This window comes from Haematobia irritans, chromosome 5 (genome assembly GCF_050003625.1).
Source record: "Haematobia irritans isolate KBUSLIRL chromosome 5, ASM5000362v1, whole genome shotgun sequence".
NCBI lineage: Eukaryota > Metazoa > Arthropoda > Insecta > Diptera > Muscidae > Haematobia > Haematobia irritans.
Window position 1 is genome coordinate 7,407,449 of NC_134401.1, and position 4,865 is coordinate 7,412,313.

General features: G+C 23.5%; 1 long non-coding RNA gene across 1 annotated transcript; it reads right to left on the minus strand.

Moving 5' to 3' along the window:
• Positions 1–1,102: 1,102 nt before the first annotated feature.
• On the minus strand, positions 1,103–2,353 carry LOC142240566 (uncharacterized). Its single transcript, XR_012723313.1, has 3 exons — positions 1,729–2,353; positions 1,415–1,673; positions 1,103–1,335 (listed from the first exon to the last, which is right to left on the minus strand). It is a non-coding gene; the product is annotated as an uncharacterized LOC142240566 (long non-coding RNA).
• Positions 2,354–4,865: the final 2,512 nt, after the last annotated feature.

Here is a 4,865-nt window from a genome sequence, read left to right on the forward strand (position 1 = left end):
TGTTATTTCTATAGAAAATTTTGCAAAAATTTTATTTCTATAGAAAATTTTCTCAAAAATGTTATTTCTATAGAAAATTTTGTCAAAATTTTATTTCTATAGAAAATTTTGTCAAATTTTTATTTCTATGGAAAATTTTGTCAAAATTTTATTTCTATAAAAAAATTTGTCAAAATTTTATTTATATAGAAAATTTTGTCAAAATTTTATTTCTATACAAAATTTTGTCAAATTTAATTTCTTTAGAAAATTTTGTAAAAATTTTATTTCTATAGAAAATTTTGTCAAAATTTTATTTATATAGAAAATTTTTTCAAAATTTTATTTCTATAGAAAATTTTATCAAAATTTGTATGGAAAATTTTATTTCTATAGAACATTTTGTCAAAATGTTAATCCTATAGAAATTTTTGTCAACATTTTATTTCTATAGAAAATTTTATCAAAATTTGTATGGAAAATTTTGTCAAAATTTTATTTCTATAAAAAATTTGTCAAAATGTTAATCCTATAGAAATTTTTGTTAAAATTTTATTTCTATAGAAATAAAATTTTGACAAATGTTGAAAAATTTTTCTTATAGAAAATTTTTTCAACATTGCGTTTTTTCTATAGAAAATATTTCTATTGGATAAAAAAAGTTGGTCAAACTTTTATTTCTATTTGATAAAAAAATTTTGTCAAAATTTTATTTCTATAAAAAATTTGTCAAAATGTTATTCCTATAAAAAATTTTGTCAAAATTTTATTTCTATAAAAAATTTTGTCAAAATTTTATTTATATAGAAAATTTTATTTCTACCCGTGTAAAAATTGGTGGATCTGGCCAGATATTATTAGATCTTCTGCCATATCTGATTAGATATGATAGTATATGTAGGCAGATCTGGACAGATCCGAAAAATGGTAATATCTGATCAGATCTAATTCTAAAGGAATTAGATCTGACCAGATCTCAAATTTGGCCCACATCTAATTATATCTAATTTGATATAATTAGATGTTAATATATCTAATTATATATAATTTTATCTACAAATTTCCAAAATTAGTGAAATAACAGTAATTAATAAAAAAGATTTATTTAATGGTTTTATAATGAAAAGAGTATTTAATATTATAAGTTGGATCAAACATATGTACATTATATGTAAGTCTAGGTATAAAAGTCTACGAATTAAAAAAAAAACAACAACAGCAAAAACAAAATATATATACATAGCCACCAAGGGTTCTGGCATTTAAATTTCTCAAGGCGTTAGTACATTGCTCTCTGCAAACATTTCTTTAAATGAGTCTCGCAATTCCTTTATTTGACTACTCGGTATGAAAACTCTGAAAAATATAAAATATACAGAAGAATTATCAGTCTAACATATTTAAAGATATATTTGCAAATAATACATATACTTACCAAAATTTGCTTCTCGTACCCAATAATTTAAACCAGCGCTGTATTGAATGGTTTGTGCGAAGCTCCAAATACCATACTATGAATAATTGCACGGGAATGTATCCGGTTCACAATCCAAATCATCTTCAAATTTGTATTATTTTTGAAATTGGATAATACTTCCTTCTATCGCAACTTCGGATATGGCCTGGTCACAAATCTTTACATTGCTCCGCTGTCTTCTTTTAATCTTTTCCTGGACTACCACAAATTCATCCTCCTAAAACACAGAAAATATTCAATATATAAAAATAGGAACAAAACAATAAACTTACCTTCTCATACTCCTTTATCTTCCTCGAAAAATGAGATTTTTATATGAAATAAAAATATGAAACTCGCATTATCAAATATTTGATATATTTTTTTTTCAAATTTAATAACAACAGGCGTTGCTAATGGTGATAGTTATGGGGTTACATTTTTGAAAACAAAAAGACAGTTGTGTCTGAAAGTTAAGCATTTTATGAAGACACTTCAAAATGATATTTAAAAGGGTTTCTTGAAACTGTCACAACATATAAAGATTGTTTGGTTATGTTCACCACTTGTTTGATGTGCGAAACATACGTGCTTGTAACCAAGTATATCACGTTAGTATTCTCGTAACAAACACATTATTTTTACACACAAACATATTCAAATATTTTTTTATCCGTGTTACACAGCTGGTTCATGATTTAACGCGATATATAATTAGATATGGAGCTATATATAGTATATATAATTAGATATGATGTCATATATGAAGATATATAATTAGATCTTACCAGATATGACTGATATAAATAGATATAACAACATATATAATGAGATCTTGAATCAGATCTAATCATATATAGCACTATACATAACATATCTCCGTAGATCTATTTATATCTACAACCATATCTGAGCAGATATAATTATATATAATTTGATATTATTAGACATGATTAGATCTCTCAATTTTTACACGGGTATAGAAAATTTTGCAAAAATTTTATTTCTGTAAAATATTTTGCCAAAATTTTATTTCTGTAGAAAGTTTCGCCAAAATTTTATTTCTAAAGAATATTTTGTCAAAATTTTATTTCTAAAGAAAATTTTGTCAAAATTTTATTTCTATAAAAATTTTGTCAAAATTTGATTTATATAGAAAATTTTGCCAAAATTTTATTTCTATAGAAAATTTTGCCAAAATTTTATTCCTGTAAGAAATTTTGTCAACATTTTATTACTATAGAAAATTTTTATCAAAATTTCATTTCTATGGAAAATTTTGTCAACATTTTATTTCTTTAAAATTTTTTTCAAAATGTTATTCCTATAGATATTTTGGTCAAAATTTTTTTCTATAGAAAATTTTGTCAACATTTTATTCTATAGAAAAATTTTTCAAATTTTTTTTCTATAGAAAATTTTGTCAACATTTTATTTCTATAAAAAAATTTGTCAAACTTTTATTTATATAAAAAATTTTGTCAAAGTTTTATTTATATAGAAAATTTTGTCGAAATTTTATTTCTACAGAAAATTTATCAAAATTTTATTTGTACAAAAAATGTTGGCAAGATTTTAGTTTTTTTTCACAAAATCATAACCTCCTCTTACTTAGCATTTTCCCAGTCGATCTTAGTCCCTTCACTTCCGTCAGTCACTTTATTTCTCTGATTATTCCACAATGATGTAATTAGATGTGGTAAAATTCCAGAAATTTTTAATTACACGAATATTCTCATTCGTCATATTTCTTTGGAAATATCTCCCCTTTTCCTCCCTGCCAATGAGACCATAGAAAACCATGCATTTTAATTATGAAAATAGTCATGTCAATGGCATCTGTTAGGCAAGTGATTATCTCATTGTGTAATGTTACCAAAAGGCATCACAGTTGTCCTTTGTTTATACAAATCATGTAAAAGTGCTTGCTCCTAAAAGTAGGCTACATTATTTGCAAAATTACAACGCCTATTGTTAGACCCGTCATAGAGAGTCAGGACAAAAACAAATTTCTCAACACATAACCAATACAAAGGCGAAAACTTCAACACATCAGCAAAAACCCAAACAAGCCCCACCAATTCACTCACCATGAACTCTTTCATTTTGAAGTTATTTATGTTTTGCCATTGTTTCCTATCGTTAGCATTGGCAACCAAATGAAACAGCTGCTCCATCATAAAGCTTACAAAAAAAGAGGAAAAACGTAATGCCGTTGAAAAATGAACTGGTATTAGTCTATCGTAACCATCTGGTTTTGTTATTTTGTAAGGACTTACTGCTTTAATTTCTCTTTTCATTGCATGCCTTCTTGGGTTATTTTTTTCGTTTGCATTGTCTATGCCCATATTCCGACATTACTCCAAGTTTATTGAGACTGTATTGCATGATTTTGTCGGTTTTATTTATATAGAATGGAGGCTGAAGGAGAAACAAAGTTCAGCATCACAGGCATTCTCATATTTATATTTTCATCATATTCGGAGAACTGCTAATGCGAAAAAATTTCCTATAGAAATAAAATGTTGGCCAAAATTTCCTATAAAAATAAAATTTTGACATAATTTTCTATGGAAATAAAATTTTGGGAAAATTTTCTATAGAAATAAAATTTTGACAACATTTTTTATAGAAATAAAATGTTGACAAAATTTTCTATAGAAATAAAATTTTGACAAAACTCTCTATAGAAATAAAATATTGACGAAATTTTCTATAGAAATAAATTTTTGACAAAATTTTCTTTAGAAATAAAATTTTGACAAAATTTTCTATAGAAATAAATTTTTGACAACATTTTTTATAGAAATAAAATTTTGACAAAATTTTTTATAGAAATAAAATTTTGGCGAAATTTTCTATAGAAATAAAATTTTGACAAGATTTTCTATTGAAATAAAATTTTAACAAAATTTTCTATAGAACTAAAATGCTGACAAAATTTTCTATGGAAATAAAGTTTTGTCAAAATTTTCTATAGAAATAAATTTTTGAAAAAAAAGTTGTATAGATATAAAATTTTAACAAAATGTTCTATTGGAATAAAATTTTGACAAAATTCTCTATAGAAATAAAATTTTGAAAAAAATTGGTATAGAAATAAAATTGTAACAAAATTTCCTATAGAAATAACATTTTAATAAAAATTTTCTATAGAAATAAAATTTTGACAAAATTTTCTATAAAAATAAAATGTTGAAAAATTTTTCTATAGAAAAAAAAAATTGACATGATTTAAAAAAAAATCTCCTATAGAAATAAAATTTTGACAACATTTTCTATAGAAATAAAATTTTGACAAAATTTCCTTTAGAAATAAAATTTTCACAAAATTTTCTATATAAATAAAATTTTGACAAAATTTTCTATAGAAATAAAACGTTGACAAAATTTTCTATAGAAATAAAATTTTGACCAAATTTTCTAAAGA